The following is a 22,595-nucleotide window of genomic DNA, read 5'->3' as shown; positions in this document are numbered from 1 at the left end:
CCAGCGCCGCCGCGGCGCCCCGGGGAAGGGCCGGCGGCGCCCCACGGCGCCCCCTTCCCCCATGGCCTGCGAGGCAGAGCCCGGCACCCGCGCGCCGCGGCAGCCCCGGCCGGCCCGGGACCGAGGACGCAGGGAGGGAGGCGCTGGCGGCGCGTCCTCCGCGGCCCGCCCGCTCGCCGCTGCCGCCACCCACCGTCCGCTCCCGGCCGGGGAGGGGGCTGGCAGGGGCGGCGCTGCGAGGCTCCTCCGGAGCAAGGGAGGGAGAAGGGGAGGGAACGAAGGAGGGCGGGCCCCGCGGCCGCGAGGAATCCCGACTCGGGCGCGCCCCCTCTCGCGCGTCCTCAGCCACTCGGGGAGGAAGGGGTGTGAAACATGATAATGACAGCCCGGGCTCTCGGCCGGCCAGGCTCCTACTCTCGCTGGCTCAATGGCTATTTCGGGAGACCCGTCCGTGCCAGGCGCAGTCGGCAGCGGTGAACGCGACAGGCGAGAGCCCTCTTGTGTGCCCGAGCCTGTGCTCACGGAGTGTTTTCCTGGGCGTTTAACCTTCCCGGCAAGCCCCTGGGGGCCAGGTCCTGTGGCTAACCCGTTTATGATGAGGATACTGAGCTTCCAAGGAGGGGCAGAGGCTTGTCCAAAGCCACAGAACTAGAAAGCGATCAGGTTAGGTGTCAAACCCAGGCGGTCTGCACCTGACCGGTCCGGACCCTGGGGAAATAGAGCCAGGAATTATAACGGTATGTTTGCTGGGTGCTTCTTTTGCATACCTTATGCCATTCAGACCTCACAACAGCCCTTTGAAGGTAGACACCATTATTTTCTCTTCCACAGACAGGGAAAACAACCTCGGAGAAGTGAGGAGCTTGGCCAAGTTCTCAGAACTAGAAATAGATTACCAGGCCAACAGACCAGAGCCTACACTCCTGGCCACTAACTTCCAGGTTACAGGTAAGGAAATAAACATAGAGGAGCAAATGGTGTTGCAGAGGGTTTAGCAAGTCACCCAAGTCTCCTGTCCCCGAGGAAATGTCCTGGGAGGCAGGGGTTCCAGTATACCTCACTGCCCTGAACCACTGTGCTGTAGCCATTAGGGTTTGAGGGCCCATGGCCAAAAGAGTCCCTGTATTTGTTCAAAGTCATAATGCAAACAAGACACCTCGGGGCATCTAGCCTTGGGTTATGGCCTGAGAGGCAAAGATTGGTTATCTCTCCCTGCATCTGCCCCAGAGGTGCTTTGTGACCATAGCCAACTCCCTTACCCAGACTAGGCCTCAGCATCCTCATGGATAAAAACTAAGAACTATGAATTCCATAACGTACCCAGGGCACCTTTGACATCCACAGATAAACAAATGGCTGTCACTTTAAGTAGCTGCCTCCCCTTAGAAGGGATAAGACAGTGGATTAAATGGCAAGACACTGCTCAGGACAACACCTCCCAAATCAGCTCGTGCTTTAGAATCCTTCAGAGCAGGGCTGGGGAACCCCTGCCATACCCATCCAACCACTGACTCCAGTGCGGTAGGCTAGTCTGCCCACTTGAATACCCAAGAGACTATGCAGAGTTAGGATTCTAAAGTGACACTCTGACACCCAGGTTGAGCCATCTGAAACAGTGTCTGCTACCTCTGCAGGGCAGAGAAGGTTTGTAGTTTGTTGCCAAACTATCATGGGAATCATGGTCTGGAGGCAGGAAGCAGAAGCTCAGATCAGCTTGTCCATTTCTCATACTATTTTAACTCCCTCGCCCCCACTACACACACCTACTCAGGGCTATAGCTTTCTCCATCATAGCCCACAAAACGCAGGGGATACATTAAAATACAAGTCTAGCACCCATTTCTCTCAACTCTGCAGCTCTAGTAGCTAGAAAATTTAGTTCAAATCCTTCAGTAAAGTTTCAAAACACTTTGTTTTGTCTGTACATGAGGTGTTCATATGTGCATAACAAATACATATACCCAGTCACAGAAATAAAAACTCTTAATGTTGCCCAGGGTCTCATAGAAATAGAATCCAACAGCAATGATACTAATAGCTTGCACTTACTGAATGTTTACTGTGTCAGGCCGTACAATAATGCATTATTTAATTTAACCTTCCCAACCATTTATGAGAAGGTACTATTCTATTTCACAGATGTAGAAATCAAGGCTTGGGGAAAATAAATCACTTGCCTAAGGGTCACATGACTGAGATACTGATGGATATGAGGATACTTCAGCATAAAAAAAAGTATATTGCTTTCCTCAAACTCAGACACTAAAATACCAATTCATTCATTCAACAAGCATTTATTGACTACCTACTGTGTTCCAGGCCCTGTGCTAAAGACGCAACAATGAACACAGACAGAGATGGAGCACATTGAGGCGAGAGGGGTGGGTAGGCCCCTTACAGGCCAGGGTGAGGATGAGGACTGTGGATTTGATCCTAAGAACAAAAGGGGAGGTTAGGGGCAGAAGGAGTGGTGAGAGTCACACGATAAAAATCTGTGTTCTTGGGGACCACTCTAGCTGCTGAGGCATGATAAATTGGAGATGGTCACAGTGGGAAGAGGGAGACCAAGTATGAGGCCATCTGACAGTGGCAGTAGAAATGGGGAAAAGTAGATGTACGGATCCTGCCCAAAGTAATATCCTTGAGGCTGTAAATATTTACATGATTGTAAAACTTCAAAACCAGAGAGGAGTTACCCAGTATCTGAACATTTTGTTCATGTGACTCCGCAGGGCTCTCAAAGTGAACTACAACTTAGGAACAAAGACCTCTTTTCTAGAAGAAAAAGACTGACCCTTCATTGGGCAGGGGGGGTCATGTGAGTCACTGAGAATCATTAACCAGTACATTGCAAAGGTGATTTGTAACCTGTTATGGTAGAAGCTGGGTACACTCATCTTCACTTTGGCTAAATAAGGGAGGTAGAGTGGAACAAACAAAGACACAGAATGGCCAGAGTCTGGACAGTGTCTTTGGACTTCAGCTTCCACCTCTGAAAAATGGAAGTAACAGTTTGTAAAGATTAACTGACATAATAAAGCACCTGGCCCTCAATGGTAATTATTACTTGCCCATATTGCCCATATTGAGTATTCAAGTATTTCAATGGCAAAGTGGTTCATTTTGTTTCCCCCCAGCAGATTAATTAAAACAAGCTATTTTTTTTTTAATGCACTACTGTTAAAACAGGTAGTTTAGGGCTTCCCTGGTGGCGCAGTGGTTGAGGGTCCGCCTGCCGATGCAGGGGACATGGGTTTGTGCCCCGGTCCGGGAAGATCCCACATGCCGCGGAGCGGCTAGGCCCGTGAGCCATGGCCGCTGAGCCTGCGCGTCCGGAGCCTGTGCTCCGCAACGGGAGAGGCCACAACAGTGAGAGGCCCGCGTACTGAAAAAAAAAAAACACAGGTAGTTTAAATGATTTTGCTGCTGTGATGGGAAAAATGAATCAGGGAAGCACAGCTTTATTAAGATATGTCAGATAAATTAGTCAGATATTATTAAATATACTTTTAGATGCTTAACCCTTTTCTGAAGAAAAATATTTAAGGCATCTTACTTTTCTGTGTGGACTGGGTTACGAAGCTCTTTAACATGAAGTTCACTATGCCTCATTTCTTAATCATAATCTAGGTAAATCTTGTCCCAAAAGACCGTAAAGGAGAAGAATGATGCTGGGAGAATAAATGATGCACCTTGGTGCAGGGGCTGAAAACAAAGAAGCCCAATAAATATTTGCTGAATGAATCCTTATTTTATTCATTATGATCACCACAGGGAGCATACTGCATTAACGCAAATTCCTACTAATATGTAATACCCTGAGAATTTTGAGAAAAATGTAAAACCTCAACTTATTTCTTTTAAATAATAATTCAAGTGAACCATCACGCTAAAGTTTTTGCATGAAGGAGACAGCGGCTGGAAATGACCAGCGGTTGGAGATCACTTTGCCGCATAACGTGGGTCTTACTGTCCTGACAGCCAACTAACTGCGAAGAACTTCAGGCAGGGACATCGCCTCCCTCGCGGCTGCACAAACCCACCCAAGCCATCTCCCGTGGGCAGGAGTACTGATCAGCTGCGGCGCGAAGGGCCGCCCCGGGAGGTGCCAGGGGACCTGTTTCACCCCAAAGTGGGCCAGCGGGGCCCGTCCCCGCCCCGGCGGCGCAGAGCTGACTCAGGGAGTGGGGAGGGAAAGGAAGGCGCCTGCCGCGGGGTCCACTCCGACGCGCTCCCCACCATGTAGGTTACCGATCTGCGCCCTCGCCTCGGGGTCACCTCCTTTCCTAACAAGAGAGAGCCCTTAAGCAGGCGAAGCCTCGCCCTCCCCCCATTTGTATCAATGACAACCATTCCCTGGAGGTGCCCTGCGCTTTAGTTTCCAAACAGCTTTGACATATGGCCCCATTGCGTCGGGAGAGGCAGGCCACCGGGTGCCCACACTTTAAAAAGGGGAAACCGAAGCACGGGAGTGGGAGGGGTTTCTGGGGGCTTCGGAAGCGAGGGTGGGGACGAGGTGGGGAAGGTTCCGCAGCCCCTCCCCCCCGCACCCCAGCTCGTCCCCGCGTTCCGTGCGAGCAGCCGGCGGGAGAGCACCTCCCTGCCACAGCTCCCGCCACCTCGGTCCCGCCTCCAGCGCGACCCCCTATCCCAGCTGCCCCGGCGCTGGCCACCCGGGCCAATACCTCTAGCCATGGCCGCGCTCTGTCACCGCCTAGGATCTCCCGGGAAACGCAGCTTTCGAAAAAAGTTACAAGTGTAGCCAACTGCTCCGCCGGACCCCGGCTGCTGCCCTGATTGGCGCCGCCGCCCGCCTTTCCCCAGGCTGCCCGCCGTGATAGGCGAACTCGAGAGGGAAAGCCCGCCCTTCTCCCCTCCTCCCCGGAGGGGGCGGGGCGAGCGGCCGCACTTCATACAAACGCTTTCAGGACAGGTCCCGGCGGAGGATGTGGGAGGGGGTTTAAATTTTACCGTCTTCCCACGTTGATTGGCTGCGCTGGAAGGACATCCGCGCTGCCATTGGGAGGCCCCAAACTCCGCCCTCTCCGGGTGCTGCAGCTCCGCCCCGGGGAGATTTAGTCACGCGGCTGGAGGCCCGGACTAGGATTAGACCCACTCGGGACTTCCGGTTTTTCGGGTGTTTGACCGGAACCCGACCTTTGACCCCTCGACCTCCCCTTTTGACCTGGGAAGCCTAGGTCCCAGCAGTTTAACATCTGCACCCCCTTGACCATTCCAGCAGTTTAATCCATTCATTCCTAAATTGAGAGGTTTATCGAGTCCGCTTTTACAGTATTCAAATACTAACATGTACTAACTTGCTGCCCAGTGTCACCCAGCAATTTAATTGCAGGTCCTGGATCAGTCTTTTGACTGTTAGTCCACTAGAGGGCTACCTTAACCCCACGGAAACAACCGGGCACCTTTCTCCACCCAGGGGAGCTCGGTGGTAAGGTCCCAGAGAAACATAGGTGTCCTGGGTATTCTTTGCTTTGAACACAGGTAAGGTGTCCAGTTACAGCTCTTCCCTGGGGATCCCTCCTGGACATAGGAGGAGAGGTCACTCATCCATTCTCTCTCTTCGGTCCCCAAGAAGATTTTGGAATCCCCACCATTGCCCAAGTACCCTACCATTGCACCAGGCAAGTAGGAGAGCAAAATAAGGTGATATATGTGAAAACACTGGGAAAAGTAGGAAGCAACACTTTTCTCACTCACTGTGTGCCCTTTGGTATATTATTTCAGCTCTCTGTCCCTCGGTTTACCCAGCTGTCAAATGATGGAGTCAGCTGTGATCTCCAAGTTTCCTTCCAGCTTCCATAAATACATAGAGGTTTTTACTTTCTCTAAAATGCATTAATTCAACATTTATTGAGCTGTATACCTGACACTGTCTGGTCCCCCAAGGATACAGTGGCAAATAAGACAGATCCCTACATTTTTTAGGACAGAAACAAACAAGAAATCACTTTTTAAATATTAAATAGTGATTAATGTTATGGGTGAAATGAAAACAGGGAATTTTACAGAGTGTGAGTGGGGAGATCATTGCTTCTATGGATTGGTGAAGTCAGAGAAATCCTCTTTGAGTTGGTGGCTTTAGGTTATACCCTAAATAAGTGAGTCCCAAGGGAGAAGGTACTTGTAGGTAGAGGGAATAGTGAGCGCAAATGCCCCAGAAGTGGGAATAAGCTTGGTTGTCTGGGGAAAGAAAAAGAAACCCAATGTGATCGGAACTGAGTGTATGATGAGAATGGAGGACATCAGGCTGGGAAGGCAGGCAGGGGCTAGATCACATAGGCCCTTGAAGGCTGTGCTGGTCTCTCAGCTCCAAATTCACTCTTCTCCACCCTGCTCTGCAATATTTGGGCTGCAAACTGTAGTGCACCTTTGTCAGCTAGTGTTAGGTTCTGTCAATAGGCGAGGATACAGGGAGACTGGAAGGCAGGGGGAGGGACTCACTCCTGCCCGTTTGCTTGCTATTCCTGTCAGAGTAAGTAATGACATTTTGCTTCTGACAGGCCATTTGGTTCATTCTCCAGGCTCTTTCCAGAAATAGCCTCAGCGTGCTACCTCAGAAGTACCAGCAGCAGCCCCTCTTCAGAGTTCTGAGCCCCAGCTTTGCAGGGCCCCTCCCGTAAGCTCTTGAAGGGCCAGTGCCAACGCCATGGTGCCCCTTTCTCAGCGGCATAAGAACCAGCACTCCAGGAATCCTCTTCTGATTCTTATTCTCTGTTAACCCCAACGGATCTCTTTGTTCTCCAGCCCTAGAAATGGGAGCTGCTTCCTGCAGTTATTATTAAATGACTTCAGTGTTCCCTCTCTGCTTGTTCGGTCCTCCACCACCTGTTTAATGAATTTCCTATTTTAAATTCTGTTTTCCTGACCGGACCCTAATGGACACAAAAGCCATTAGTAAGGACTGAGACTTTTATCCCAAATCTGATAAGAAGCCACTACATGGTTTTAAGCCAAGGGTAGATGGATAGATTGGTCAATCTGAACAGCAATTTTGCAAACAGTTATGCAAACAGAAGGATTGCAAATAGCTACAGTTACAGTAATCTGCATTGAGACTCGGGATATTGGAAAAATGTGACATGCTTCAGGACTGACTGCCTGTTTACCGATCTCCATTTTCCTAAGATACCGTGGGTGAAATCACACCAGTGCTGAGAGGACTTTCCTTACTCTAGGGTTATCTTTGAATCAATATTTGCTCCAGGCTTTTGCTATTGTTTAATACTTTTTTATTAGCATCAGTTCTTTTTTTTTTTTGCGGTACGCGGGCCTCTCACTGCTGTGGCCTCTCCTATTGCGGAGCAGAGACTCCGGACGTGCAGGCTCAGCGGCCACGGCTCACGGGCCCAGCCGCTCCGCGGCACGAACCCGCGTCTCCTGCATCGGCAGGCGGACTCTCAACCACTGCGCCACCAGGGAAGCCCAGCATCAGTTCTTTTTTTTTAATGGAAGAGGTTTTTAAAATTTATTATTTACTTATTTATTTTATTTTAATTTTGGCTGCGTCTGGTCTTAGTTGCGGCACTCCGGATCTTCATTGCGGCACTCAGGCTTCTCTCTAGTTGTGGCGCTTGGGCTCTGTAGTTTGCAGCACACAGGCTCTCTCACTGAGGCGCGCAAGCTCAGAAGTTGCGGAGCGCGGGCTTAGTTGCCCCACGCCATGGGGGATCTTAGTTCCCTGACCAGGGATCGAACCTGTGCCCCCTGCATTGTAAGGTGGATTCTTTACCACTGGACCACCAGGGAAGTCCCAGCATCAGTTCTTAAAAGGTTCTACCGAATGGGACATGTATTCCACAGCTGGTGACCACTGTGACCTACTAATTCCTTCCATTCATCTGTGAGTATAAATAATATACATACCTTTTCCTATTATATGTATGTGTGTATATATATAAATATGTATGTATGTATGGATAGATAGATATACACAGGTACATAAATATATAAACTTCCCCCATATGTATATATACACGTATATGTTAATATGTGCAACATGCATATATACAATATATGTAATATACTTGGAATGCAAGCAAGTGAGAGTAAAACAATACTCGTTCTACCTCATAGGTTTATTGTTAGAATTAAATGAGAGAGGGGAATTCCCTGGCAGTCCAGTGGTTAGGACTTCGCCTTCCAGTGTGTGTGGGGATGCGGGTTTGATTCCTGGTTGGGGAGCTAGGATCCCACATGCCTCGGAGCCAAAAAAACAAACAAAAAAAAAACACATAAAACAGAAATAATATTGTAACAAATTCAATAAAGACTTTAAAAATGGTTTACATTAAAAAAAAATCTTAGAAACAAAACAAAACAAAACAAAACCTTTAGGGACTTCCCTGGCCGCCAAGTGGTTAAGTTCGCGCTTCCACTGCAGGGGAACATGGGTTCAATCCCTGGCCAGGGAACTAAAGATCCTGCTTGCCACATTGCGTGGCCAAGAATATATAAATATGATAAAATAGAGAAGTTAAAAAAACACTTTAAAAATTAGTTTAAATATATACATAAACCTTTCAAAATTGCATTTTAATTAGTATCTGTATTGGTCAAGATTTTTTCCTTTTAATTTTAAAAAAATTATTTATTTCATTTATTTATTTTTTATTTTTTTTAAATAAATAAATTTATTTATTTATTTGGCTTTGTTGGGTCTTCGTTGCTGTGCGCGGGCTTTCTCTAGTTGCGGCAAGCAAGGGCTACTCTTCGTTGCGGTGCGCGGGCTTCTCCTTGTGGTGGCTTCTCTTGTTGCAGAGCACGGACTCCAGGCACGCAGGCTCAGTAGTTGTGGCGCACAGGCTTAGTTACTCCGCGGCATGTGGGATCTTCCCAGACCAGGGCTCTAACCCGTGTCCCCTGCAATGACAGGCAGATTCTTAACCACTGCGCCACCAGGGACGCCCAGTCAAGATTGTTTTGGATTGCAAATGAGAGAAACAAAGCTCAACCTAGTTTAAGAAAATAAGGGAGGAGTTCCCTGGCAGTCCAGTTGTTAAGACTCCACACTTCCACTGTAGGGGGCACGGGTTCGATCCCTGGTCGGGGAACTGAGATCCCAGTGCAGCCAAAAAAAAAAAAGAGAGTTTATTGTCTCTCATAACAGAAAAGTTCAGGGTATGAGTAGCTTCAGGCATTGCAGGATGATCCAGGGACTCAAAGGATGTCATCAGAAGGTCATCAGGGTTTAGTCTCTCCCTCTTTCTCCCCATCCTGCTCTTTGCACCACTGATTTCTAGGTTGGCTTCACAGACTGGTCTCCAGCTCCACATCATGGCCTCTGCCCCTACTTCTCAATGTTATTTTGGCAAGGGAGTGTCTTTTTCCTATTATTTTCAGTACAAAGTTCTAGAATTGAAACTCACTGGCTGGCACTAAACCAATCAAAGCGGCCTTGACAGTGGATCCAGTATTCCAATTGGCCAGACCCAGATTCCATGCTCTACCCTGGAGTGATGTATGTGGGAGAATGTTAGCCCTTTCCACACCACATGGACTTTGAGAGGGCATGATAAATTTAAGGTGCGGTTATCTGAAAAAAGAGAGGTGGATTCTAGGGACTTCCCTGGCAGTCCAGTGGTTAAACCTGGGGCAAGAAATACACAAGATGGGACTTCTCTGGTGGTCCAGTGGTTAAGCCTGTGGCAAGAAATACACAAGATGGGACTGCCCTGGTGGTCCAGTGGTTAAGAATCTGCCTTCCAATGCAGGGGGTGCGGGTTCGATCCCTGGTTGGGGATCCCACTTGTTGTGTGGTGCAGCCAAAAAAAAAAAAAAGAGAGAGAGAGAGATGGATTCTGGGCAGTCAAAACAACTGCTGTTACAGAGCACAGAGGATTTTTAGGGCAGTGAAAATACTCTGAATGATACTGTAATGACAGAACATGTAATCATACATGTGTCCAAACTCATACAATGTACACCACCAAGAAGAAGTAAACCATGGACTCTGGGTGATAATGATGTGTCCATGTAGGTTCATCAATTGTAACAAATGTATCATCTGGCGGGGGCTGTGTATAGTGGGGGAGGCTATGCAAATGTGGGGTCAGGGGGTAGATGGGAAATCTCTGTTCCTTCCCCTCAGTTTGGCTGGGAATCTAAAACTTCTCTAAAAAATAAAGTCTTCAACAATAACAATACCGCTACCTGCGATTATGTCTACCACCTTCTAAAATCCAGGACACGCTTCAGCCCACATTCTGGTGCTCTCTGTTGCATTAGATACTGCTTGACCGCTCATTCCTTAAAACTCTGCTGCCTTGGTTCTGCTTTGACCTCTCTGATTGATCTTTCTACGTCTCATTGCATATTCACTTTTTAGATACAGGACCTCAGGTTTCTGCCCTTGGCCCCCTGCTCTTCTCTCTGCATTCTCTGAGTACAGTTTTCTCCTCTCTCATGTTTTAATCCCCATCTGGATCCTCAAGCTGTAGACTCAACTGCTTGCTAGACATCTCCACTTGGATTCCCACAGGCCTCTCAAAATTCCTTATGATAGACTTACTTTGATAGCCTCCAGTGAACAGCATCTCCCACTATTCATACGCTTGTGTGACTTTCCTTGAGTCCTATTTTACCTTGTTAACCAACAGAATATGGTGGAAACATCACTGTGTCACTTGAAAGCCTAAAATTTAAGAAAGGCTAGAAGCTTCTGCTTTTGTGTTCTTGGGAGTCCTGAGCCACAGTACAAGAACCATAGAGAGGCTGCTGGAGAGACCACTTTGAGAGAGAGAGGTACAGCTGTCCCAGCATCCCAGCTGAGCCCAGCCCACAGCTGATCCACCAGCTGATTACAATCACACTAGTGACTGTTAGCAAAACCAGAAGAACTGTCCAGCTGAGCCCAACTTGCAGAATCATGAGAATAACATTGCAGTTGTTAAGTCATTACATTTGGGGGTCATTTTTTCCCTAACAATAGGTAAGCAAAGCATTCCTCATACCTAAAGCCAAACTCATTGTCTTCCTCTTTAGACCTGTTTGTCTTCCTGAGGTCAGCGTTTCAGCAAATGGCACTTGGCCTTCTTCTATTGCTCAACAATTTTGCTCCAGTTCAGGTTCTGTTCTTCTCTCCTCTCAACCTGTCTGGTCTTTGTACCTGCAGCCCAGTTTTTAGATCCAACTGCTGCACTGCTTCCAGAGTGATTCTTCTAGAATGCATACCTAACCATGGCAGTTTTCTGCATAACAGGCTTCTGAGTTCTTTGTAGCTTACAAAATAAAGTCCAAACTCAGTTATAAAAGGCTGTTTGAGAATGATCTTTATCTACTTTTTGCAATCCTACTAGTAACTCCTTTTTACTTGCTATATCAAGGTACAGAAGGCAGACACTACACCAGTTATTTAATGAAGAAAATTTAAGATAAGAAATTGTTGGGCATTCCCTGGCCGTCCAGTGGTAAGTACTCCGTGCTTTCACTGCCGAGGGCCCGGTTTCAATCCTGGTTGGGGAACTAGGATCCCACAAGCTGCGCAGTGTGGCAAAAAAAAAAAAAAAAAAAATTGTTAACTAGGTATAAACTGGTGAACTAGGTAACTGAAAGGGTAAAGAGAGAACTTGAAGGCATCACAGACGTTGCAACTGTGGAAAGCAATTCTCACCACTCAGGCTAAGGGGACAAAGGGAAGAGGTTGGTGTAATTTAAACTTATAAACGGGACTTCCCTAGTGGTCCAGTGGTTAAGACTGCATGCTCCCAGTGCAGGTGGCAAGGTTTGATCCCTGGCCAGGGAACTAGATCCCGCATGCTGCAACTAAGACCCGAGGCAGCTAAGTAAATATTTCGAAAAAAAAAAAACTTAGAAATGTAGAAGAGGGGCCCCGTGTTGCTGAAACCGAAACTCCAAGGAGGGGGTTCTGCTCAACTGGTGTTAGTGTCTCTGAGCTTGGAGGGTGACCCTGTGGATGCTCTCACTGGTCCTGGTGTCTGAGAGGAGAGTTTGGTGTGATGAGGCCAGCTTTGTAAGTGTGGGAAAAACTGCAAACTGGATATAGCTGCTGCGGTATCACTTTGGAGGGAAATGCACGTGCCAGGGTGAAGAGGTGTTGCTGGGATGACATTCACAGGAAACTTTTTCCTGCTCCAGCCTAGTGGCACTGAAACAGCTGGCAAAGCAGAAATGTAGTTCTGCAGTGCATCACAAAGCAGAGCATAGATGCTTGGGTTTGGAGCTGAGAAACATTATGTTAACAACTGGTGCACTTGCTTTGTGTTTTGTTTTGTTTTGTTTTCTGGCTCCATCGTGCAGGATCTCAGTTCCCCGACCAGGGATCCAACCCATGCCCCTTGCAGTGGAACTGCGGAGTCTTAACCACTGGGCCACCAGGGAAGTCCCTGGTGCACTTGCTTCGTTACTGTCCCTTCTCTTTGCTTCGCTCCTGTTTCAGGACATTTGCATGTGCTGTTTCCTCTTTCTCAAGTGCAGTTCTCTCTTCACTTTGCCTAGTTAACACCTACTTTTCCAATCTTATCTGGGTTATCGCTCCCTCAAAGAAGCCTTCTTTGACTTCCCTGATGAGGTCAAATTACTCTATAATAGGCTCTGTTAGCTTTTATGTAGCCTTGTCACAGCTACAAGTTTACATTTTGTGTAATTTTGGGATTAATGCCCACTAGATTGTAAGGGCATTTATCTCAAGGGCAGGCACCGTCCGTCACATCCCCCTTGATTTGTTTTTCTTAAACTTGTGTCCCTAACACAATACCTCTAACATGGTATCTGGCTCAAATATTTGTTGAATGAAATGAGAAGTGTAGTGTAAATATAAATAGCCCCCCCTGAGTTGGGGGGAGTCAATACCATGCTTGAATAGGGATTTTTCTGAATTATCTGCTTCCAGTAGTATCTCTGTTCTGGACGCAGCTCGTAAGTCTTCCTCCTGCCTCTGACCCTCAGTCTCTCAGTTCCCATCCCCTGATAACAACTGCTACTTGGGTTGTCATTCTGAGATGCTCCACGCGAACGTGCAAGCAAAATATATATTCTCATAGACAGAAGTGCTTCATTCTATTTTTTTTTAATTTTATTTACTTATTTTGGCTGGGTTGGGTCTTCGTTGCTGTGTGCACCCTTTCTCTAGTTGTGGCGACCGGGGGCTACTCTTTGTTGCGGTGTGCGGGCTTCTCCTTGTGGTGGCTTCTCTTCTTGTGGAGCACAGGCTATAGGCACGCGGGCTTCAGTAGTTGTGTCATGCGGGCTCTAGAGCGCAAGCTCAGTAGTTGTGGCACACGGGCTTAGTTGCTCCATGGCATGTGGGATCTTCCTGGACCAGGGATCAAACCCATGTCCCCTGAATTGGCAGGATTCTTACCCACTGCGCCACTGGGGAAGTCCCAGAAATGCTTCATTCTTTTGAACAACTGTTTCACTGTAGGAAAGTACCATAGTTTAGTTAGTCTTTTCTTCAAAGACATTAAAGTTGTTTCCCATCTTTTCCTTCTACAAATGCTGCTGCAATGAATGACCTTGTGCATAACATTCGTGTGCATATGTGCAGTTATATTATAAATATCCCCTGAAACACCTTTTACTTTGGTTCAAGGTAAAGAGATTATGCAGAGATGGCAGCAAGGATCTGGCTTAGATGCTCAGAAAGTACCTCAAAAGGTGGGAGTTCCTAGGTTAGACCTCTGTCTTCAGAATCTAGGACTCATCTAGTCCCGGTGTACAACTAGAGTTTGGGGGCCACTTGGAAACTGAATTGCTCCAACCAAGCTCCAAAGACACTGATGCATTAACTATCAATACAATGTCTTAGTTTTTTTTGCTGTATTCTTTCTCTTTTTATAATGTGACAATTGCTTGTTTGCTGTCATCTACACTAGACCATAAACTAGGCTAGGGGAAAGTAGTGAACAAGACAGATGAAGGCCTTGGTCTCCCATGGTTCTTTTTTTTGGCCACGCCAAGCAGCATTCGGGGTCTTAGTTCCCCAACCAGGAATTGAACCTGTGCCCCTGCAGTGGAAGCGCAGAGTCTTAACCACTGGATCTCCAGGGAAGTCCCCAAGGCCTTGTTCTTATGGAACTATTTTTATTTTTTTTACCTTTATAGGTTTGTGTGTGTATGGATTAAACGAAATAATGGAGGTACAGTGATTAGCAAATTTGCAATTTAAAATGTTTGTTTACATGTATACATATATAATACATATTCATGTATATAAACAGAATATTGGAAGAGTCATAATTATTCTTGCCATGACTACATTTTTTTTCCTCTCCCCCAGCCCCACACTGTCTCTAGAAGAGCTCACACCTTAACCTCCAAGTTAACCAAACCAGTAGGTTTGCTTTGAGCTCAAGGCGAGTGCGAAGCGCGGCCGGTAGGGGGCAAGAATCACCCAGGCGTGCCCATTACCTAAGCAAGGGATTCAAAGAGCATTCTCAGAATGACTTTACAAAAGGGTTACCAAGAAGTTAATTTGTTTATTCTGTGTCAGGTCACTTAGTAGTAGTAGCAATAATAATGATCATAATGGAGAATATGAAAATAAGGAAGTGAGAGGTAGTAGCGACAGATCTGCAGCAATCATTAATTGAGAGCAATAGTTTGTTCAGGTTACCGGGTGTGTGTGAATAAAAAAGAAGTGGGGCTGATTACGCTCTCACTCCTTAGGATCTGAATATGGCAGTGGACCAGCCGAGGGGCTCCGAGTTACTTGCGGTTTCACATTGAATAAAGTGCTTTGAGCAAGCCTAACAAGCAATGAGTAGGCGAATATTTTTTTCTAGAATTAACTAAGGTAACGAGCTTTTCAAAGTGACAGAGACGCCACTAGGTAACTTCCTGGCCCAGAGCCACACACCGAAAAGGTTTTGAAAACAGCTTCGGGCCCCTCCTAGCCTGACTTTGAAAGCAGGTGTGGGACGCATGCGCCCGGCCCACCGGTTGACCTCCTGGTGGCAACCCAGATCACGGACCTTCTTCCCGACAGCCCGCGAGGAAGAAAGGGAGGGGGAACGGAACTCTCGCGAGGTCTTTCGAGCGCCGGCGGAAGCAGTAGACACGTGACTCTCCTAGGCGGCCTTCGTCTTCCCCCCTCCCCCTTCCTCGGAAACCCGGCCCCCTCACCCCTCGCCCACCCCGGAGCCGCGGTAATGGACGGTTTGGGTTCCGGAATTCCCTTGGATCCAACCACTGATACCGGGTCGGCAGGAGCGACGGAGTCCGTGCTTAGCGGCGAAGGCAGGGGCGGTCAAGATGGGGGGGGGAATCATCCTCCTTCACCTAGGAGGGAGGCGGGGCGGAGAGGGGCGCTGGGGAGTGGGGTGGGGGGAGGGAGGAAGTCACGTGGGGCGTGCGCGCGGCGCCTCATCCGTTGCCCCACCCCCTCCCGGCGGGGCGGGGCGGGGGGGCCGAGGGGGAGGGGCGTCAAGATGGCGGCGGGGAGGTAGGCAGAGCCGGACGCCGCTGCTGCCGCCGCCACCGCCGCCGCCTCCGCTCCAGTCGCCTCTGGTTCTTCAAGCTCTCGCCACCCGGAGAAGCTGTTCCGGCGTCGGATCCCGCGGGGAAAGTAAGTCCTTTCCTTAGCCCTTTTCTACCTCTACACTCCCCCTCCCGGACAGCCTCCCACTCCCACCCTCCTCAGGGGGCCGTGCGGGGCCGGGCTGGGGGGGGGCCGCCACCTCACCCCGGCTTGGGGCCTCCCTCGCCCCTCGCAGCCCCCTCAGCTGCGCGCCCTGGGGGCCCTCGGGGGCACGGTCCCGGCGGTGGCCCCGCCGCGCTCGCTTCCTCCGCCCGTCAGCGCCGGGCCCTGCGGTCGCCGCGCGTGGGGCTCTCGGGCCCCGGGGGCCCCGCTGTCCCGGGCCGGAGGCACCCCGTTTGGGCGAGGAGGCAGCGTCTGCGGACGCCGGTTCCGGCTCCGACTGGGCCGTACCCCGCCTTGCTTCCGCGGCTCGACCCGGGGGCTGCGAGGTCCCGGCCCCTCAGGAAAGTGAGCTTCGTAATCCTTCAGAAGTCCTCCTGCCGGACGATTGTTCCGGTTCAGGGCGAGTGCGGGAGGCGACAGGGTCGCCCCAGATCTGAACCCCCGCACCAGCAGTTTGCTGATTACCTCGCTGTCGGGGCGATGGGGACGGTACGTGGGGCACGTGGGGGCCACCTTCACGCCTCACCCGGTGATTAGGTTAATTTTGCCTCGAGCTCGCTCGCTCGCCCCTGGACCCTAAGTAAGCATCTATGTGGAGGGGAAAGGCGGTTGGGAATTGGCTTACTTTGAGAGTGTTTGGCGTAACGAGCATCTAAAGTTCCCCAAACCAGTGTATGCTGGTGGTTTCCCAGAAGTGGTTTGGGGTCGGTTTAACCGCTGAGGAGGTTTGGATGTGCCTGAACCCTTGTGATTGTTTCTTTCCTGACCCTGGCATCCAGCTCCTCCCCTTTCCACCCCGGCTTTGTGTTTCTGTTTGGTTAATGTTTGCGGACCACTAACTTGATCCTCGCACAGAGAAGCTCTTTTTATGTGCGTGCTTCGTTTACTGTGGGAGGCTTTTGTTTTGGGGAGTCGCTGGTTGAGAAACGTGGGAAAAGAACGGGCGAGAAAATGAGAGTCAAATAAAGCAACGTTTTTAGCCATTGAATTGCCCAGCCAGTTGTAACCGCACCCGGAAGTTTGTACTAAACACGTGTTGATGAGAAGAAGGTTAAAAACTGGGTCCCCTTTGACCTTTAAAAGTTGATTATTAGCAGTTTGTGTTGAGTTAAATGTGTCATATTCTCTGGGCAGCCAGAATTAGAGACGGAATAGGGTTTCTAAAGTGTCGGCAGGAGGGTCCAGAAAGCTGTCAAACCCGTAGTTGCTCTAGCGCGGTTCCTCAGAACAGTTGCAAACAGTTAAACCAGATAACAGTGCGGAGGGATTCCATTTTTTCCCAGTTATTTACCGCAATCAGAACTGCTTTTCATAAGCAGTGGGGAAAGCCTTCATCACTGCACAAAAGATAGTTTGTACAGAATTTCTAGGATAAAATGTAGAATTTGCTGCTGCTGCCTTGAGTGGGACATTAGTTTTGCAAGCAAGGGAACATTTTATTTTCATGTTTAAAGAAGTTGTTTCCAAAGTTTACCTTACCAGAGAAGACATCTTTACTCTTTTCCTCTGGATTCTGCTTTTTATCTCCCAATATAACTTTATTCCCAGATCTAATTTTGTTCCATACAATCCTCCAGAATTTTAAATAAATTTTATTTTAGTTGCTGGGTAAATGTTAAAAAGGGAGGCTTAGTGAGTGGCTTACAGATCGTAAATTCATCATCCATTCATCCATCCATTCATTCATCCATCCATTGAATGCTCTTATGTGTCAGTTTTACATGTTTTAAGGGTTTTGCTGAGATTACTATATAAAAACGTGCAGTATGGAGATTCTTTTCATGCTTTTTTTTTTCTTTGCGGTTCGCGGGCCTCTCACTGTCGCGGCCTCTCCCATTGCGGAGCACAGGCTCCGGACGCGCAGGCCCAGCGGCCATGGCCCACGGGCCCAGCCGCTCCGCGGCATGTGGGATCCTCCCAGACCAGGGCACGAACCCGCGTCCCCTGCATCGGCAGGCGGCCACTCAACCACTGCGCCACCAGGGAAGCCCTCTTTTCATGCTTTTTTAAAGTCTTTTTTCGCCTCAAAGACTTTAGGTACAGATAACATATTGGCATTTCTTAGTCTCTGAATTGAGCTTTGATTTGAGACTTGCCGCCTTGCCTGTGAAGGAAGACAGCACACACCGAGAGGAATTGTTTTCCATTAAACAGACAATTAATAACCAAGATGATGTAATCCTTAAGTTTTTGCAGTTGTCTTTTTTAATGCTAATTGACAGATCCACTTTGATGTGGTTGAGCTTTACTAAATAATAAGGACAACCTTGTGATACCACTGAAATTTTCTGTAGATGGAAAGGATAGGCTCTTGAAGAGCAGGAATTTCTTTTATGAAAAAAAATATGGTATAAAACCCGTCAAATTAACTTGCTTATTTACCTCTTGGGAGACAGTATATAGCACAGAGCAGTGATTTTCAAACCTTTTTTACTGCATTCCACAGTAAGAAATGTGTTTTATGTTGTGACCTAGTACATAATGCACGCATAGAACTCAGTTTTGTGAAATGTTTACCCTCTCTGCGTGTGCTGCATTAATTCTGTCTGTATTTAAAATATTTGAATATTCTATATTTGAAATATTTAAAAATACTGGTCATGACATACTTAAATTATTTGACAGCATTGTTGTGACCAGCAGTTTGAAAAATACTGGTATGAAGTTAATAGCACAGAATCTTGGGGTGGGCGGGCAGGATGCAGGGCGCAGGTATCAGCCCTCCTAGGTTTGTAATTCTGCTACAAGCTTGCTTTGTTGTTACCTTGTTACAGTTCATCTCTCTAAGCCTGTTTCTCATCTCTGACAAGGGAATAACGGATAGTTTTTACTCATGGATTATTTTGAGAGTTAAAGAATTCCAACCATATAGTGAATGTCGAGAAGACTAGCCATCTGATTTTGATGTTGTGACGGAGAAAGTAGTCCCCCCCACCCAAATCTTTCTTGGGTTTCTTTTTCAAAGCATTTTTGGAACTTGTATATAATCTGTACATTCCTTTGTGATTCCATTCTTCCTATAGGTTTTGCAATGAGAGTGAGGGGAGGGGCACTTTACTGAGCAATCGCTGCTCTGGGAAGTAGGTGTTTAAAAATACAGATTATATCCTTTTAGGTAAAGAAAATCCTTTTTAGCAAACTTCTTCACACCTACCTTCCCTTTCTCCTGATACTCTTAAGGAACCAGCACTCAGTAGACACTTAATGAATACTTGTTGATGGACTTAATCAGCTAAATTCTAAGTGGATCAATTATCCTTCAAATTCTTAAGCTGAGTGCCAGTCATCGACATCCAGGCTACATAAAAACAGAGTTGGGTCAAAAATTAGACATGTTTAGCACTATTAAGTAAAGAGAAAAATCCTTTTCAGGCAAAGATATTTCTTTCTTTTTTTAATAAATTTAAATTTATTTTATTTTTGGCTGCGTTGGGTCTTTGTTGCTGCGTGAGGGCTTTCTCTAGTTGTGGCGAGTGGAGGTTACTCTTGGTTTCGGTGCACGGGGTTCTCATTGCTGTGGCTTCTCTTGTTTCAGAGCTCTAGGGTGCGTGGGCTTCAGTAGTTGTGGCACGCAGGCTCAGTAGTTGTGGTGCACAGGCTTAGTTGCTCCACAGCATGTGGGGTCTTCCCGGACCAGGGCTCGAACCCGTGTCCCCTGCATTGGCAGGGGGATTCTTAACCGCTGCACCACCAGGGATGTCCGGCAAAGATATTTCTAAAATGATATTATATGTGCACATTTAAATATGTCTACCAGTTTCCTCTAGATATGCTAATTGATTAGATATATTGGATGTATGACACTTGAGTAAAAAGGGTGCTAATATTTTATAGAACTAATGTGGAAGTTAATTAGTGAATAAATTGCCAACAGGTAAAGTTTGTATTCTAGATATAAAGTGTTATATCAGCAATTTGAAGGAAAACATTTTTTGAACATTATAGTAATGTTTATCAATATAATGGTTAATAGTAGCTAATATTTATTCCACGTAGTGTAATATTTACTCAACACAGCAATCCTGTAAAGTAGGTTCTATTTTTATTCCCATTTGAAGATGAGGAAACTGAGTCACAAGTTATTACTTAACTGTGTTACACTACTTAGCAGATGGTGTAGTCAGTATTTGAAACCAGGTTTTCCCCTTGACTTCATAGTCTCCTCAGCCTCTGTAGTGTACTGCTGTTGCTGCTGCAGGTACATCTCTTGTATCTGCCCAGAGCTATAAAGATCTGCTTCGGTCTCAACAAGAGGAACCTTGTCCTTGTTGATAGGTTTCAGTGTTGGTGTTCTCAGTGGGAACTGTATCCTTTCATTCTTCTGATTGGCTGTTGTTTCTCAGGATTCTCTTCCTGCCAAGGATGTCTCTTAGTTTCTGTCTACTACTGTGTCATTAGTCCTTATTTATCATAGATGCTTTCATAGGTGTACTATTTTGAATACGTGATATTTTCAAATGTATTTATGATAAAAATGGAACCTTTTTGTTGTCCATTGTTTGAGATAGAATCACTCTGTGGTTAGTAGTTAGCAGTTCTTTTGCATCTAACAGTGTTTGTGTTTACATTGTACTTAGTGGGTTCAAAGTGAAAATGTTTTTTTCCCTCTCAGGAATAAATCTTACTTGTTTGTAAAATGTGGGGAAGGTTGCATAATATAACCTTTTAGAGGCTCTGTCAGCTTGAGCACTGAAATTCTGTGAGTCTGTAATATTGATAGTTTCAGAATAGGAATATGATTAAATATTAAGGATTTTGCTTAATGGAGTTAGAGAATGGCATAGATGTGTCCTCTCTATCCCCTCCCCACTTCTCATACAAAAAAAGTGCAAGTAGGGAATTTGTGCCCAATTGGCTTGAGAGAAAGGATCCCTTGATTTTGTTTGTGTATAAGATGTATATAAAATTAAAATCTCTTTCATTAATAGCTCGTAAAAGACAATGTCTCTTACAGGCATTGTCAGTACTAGGTCACTGCTCAGATCAGAGGGTCTCAAATTGTGATTCCTATGCATTTTGAGTAGGTCACTGATAATGTTACTTATAACTGTTGCCATCATTTCTTATGGACTCCAACAAGTTTACTCCCCAAATAACTCTCTTCCATGATATTTTTGTACTTATAATGCTAATTGTTCAGAAAATATATTTCAGAAAGCTCTCGTGAATTCAGTAACACATGGATTAATGGATCCCTCGGCCTCCAAGCTTTCTGTGGTCTGTAGTTTAGGAATCATTAGTTTAAAAGAATGTGCTTCTGTTTCAAATGTAAATAATTATTTCCAATATTTACTTTAAAAAAGATGACATTTTGATAGTCTCAGGAATTATTGATCTAGGTCAAAATAAGCCATAGCAAGTGGGCTAAGACCCTGTATTCCCATAGGTCATTGGTCCTAATGAAGTATTTTATAGATTGAATTTTTTTTTTTTTTTTTTTTTTGTGGTACGTGGGCCTCTCACTGTTGTGGCCTCTCCCGTTGCGGAGCACAGGTTCCGGACGCACAGGCTCAGCGGCCGTGGCTCACGGGCCCAGCTGCTCCACGGCATATGGGATCTTCCTGGACCGGGGCAGGAACCCCTGTCCCCTGCATCGGCAGGCGGACTCTCAACCACTGCGCCACCAGGGAAGCCCTGAAAATATTTTTAAAGCATTGGTTTGCTCTCTTGGTACATATTTGTACTATGTACTAGGATAGTAGTTTGTAAAGTGTGGTCAACTATGTATTAGAAAAATGGATCAACTTTTTTAAAAAATAAATTTATTTATTTCTTTTTGGCCGTGTTGGGTCTTCGTTGCTGTGTGCAGGCTTTCTCTAGTTGTGGCGAGTGGGGGCTACTTTTCGTTGTGGTGCGTGGGCTTCTCATTGCAGTGGCTTCTCTTGTTGCGGAGCATGGGCTTTAGGCACGCGGGCTTCAGTAGTTGTGGAACGTGGGCTCAGTAGTTTTGGCTCGCGGACTCTAGAGCGCAGACTCAGTAGTTGTAGCGCACGGGCTTAGCTGCTCTGCGGCATGTGGGATGTTCCTGGACCAGGGCTCGAACCCGTGTCCCCTGCATTGGCAGGTGGATTCTTAACCACTGTGCCACCAGGGAAGCCCCCAAATGGATCAATTTTATATTAAACCCATATTTTGACATTTCTCCTTGTCTCCTCTGTCATCCAGTTCTTTCATATTTCCATCTTGTTGTTTAATACTAATTCTCCCCTTTCCAGTTTTAATCTCAGACAGGCTTTTATTCCGAAGTTAAGTATTGAAACTTCACAGGTTACCAATATTGACTTCTTGATCTACTCATTGGAAAGAGAATGCATGGGCTTTGGGAATTTGAACAGTCTAGATCTGGGTGTGACCTTGGGCAGGTAATTTAAGCTTTTTGAGCCTCAGTTTCATTTCTAGAATTATAATACTTATCTTGCTCAGGGTTGTCATGGGCTAGTGCTGGACATGAAGAGCCTGACACTGTGCCAGGCTTGTAAAAGATACTTAGTCACTGTCAGTTCCCTTCCCTTCCTCCTGTCTGCTCAAAATGCTTTCTTCCTTAGACTTCTTTTCTTTTCTCTAAAAATTTTGGGGAAATCTCCTTTGGGCTATCCTTCCTCTCATCCTTTAAACAGTAGGTCTGCCCTTCGTTTCATTTCTGGATATCTGGATGTCTGGATGACTGAAGCAGCAGTTCCTGTTAAACAAGAACCAGAGACGCTACCTACTCCAGCACTATCTTTGTAAATCACATCTTTGTAAATGATGTACAAGCGACGCAGACCTACCTAGTAGAGAATTTCTCTATGAAATGTCCTGCTTTGATCTAAAACAGTGGTTCTTGTATGTTGGGAAGTCGTGGTCGTGGTATTCTTGGCTAACAACTTTTTTTTGTAGAACATAATGAAACATTTAATTTCATTGCACAGTGTGAGAATAAATGGACTAGCTGAAAATTAGTATATTTATGTAATGTGAAGTTCTTTGATAAAAA

The 22,595-nt window shown here is 46.7% G+C and overlaps 2 protein-coding genes across 7 annotated transcripts in view; one reads left to right on the top strand and one right to left on the bottom strand.

Annotated features, from left to right (window-relative positions):
- Window positions 1-4,701, bottom strand: part of KMT5A (lysine methyltransferase 5A) — a 17,386-nt gene extending 12,685 nt beyond the window's left edge. The window contains exon 1 of the mRNA XM_029231794.1: window positions 4,686-4,701. The gene's annotated coding sequence lies outside the window, so the exon portion shown is untranslated. The remainder of the gene's footprint in view (window positions 1-4,685) is intronic.
- A 10,704-nt stretch (window positions 4,702-15,405) lies between these two features.
- The window catches only part of SBNO1 (strawberry notch homolog 1), a 53,471-nt gene continuing 46,281 nt past the window's right edge, over window positions 15,406-22,595 (top strand). For all 6 annotated transcript variants that reach the window (XM_029224476.1, XM_029224468.1, XM_029224463.1 and 3 more), the window contains exon 1: window positions 15,406-15,544. The gene's annotated coding sequence lies outside the window, so the exon portion shown is untranslated. The remainder of the gene's footprint in view (window positions 15,545-22,595) is intronic.

The sequence above is a fragment of the Monodon monoceros genome, unplaced genomic scaffold (genome assembly GCF_005190385.1).
Source record: "Monodon monoceros isolate NGI ecotype Baffin Bay Population unplaced genomic scaffold, NGI_Narwhal_1 Super_Scaffold_1, whole genome shotgun sequence".
Lineage (NCBI taxonomy): Eukaryota > Metazoa > Chordata > Mammalia > Artiodactyla > Monodontidae > Monodon > Monodon monoceros.
The sequence above is the reverse complement of the archived record's forward strand: the minus strand, read 5'-3'. Positions and strand labels throughout refer to the sequence as shown.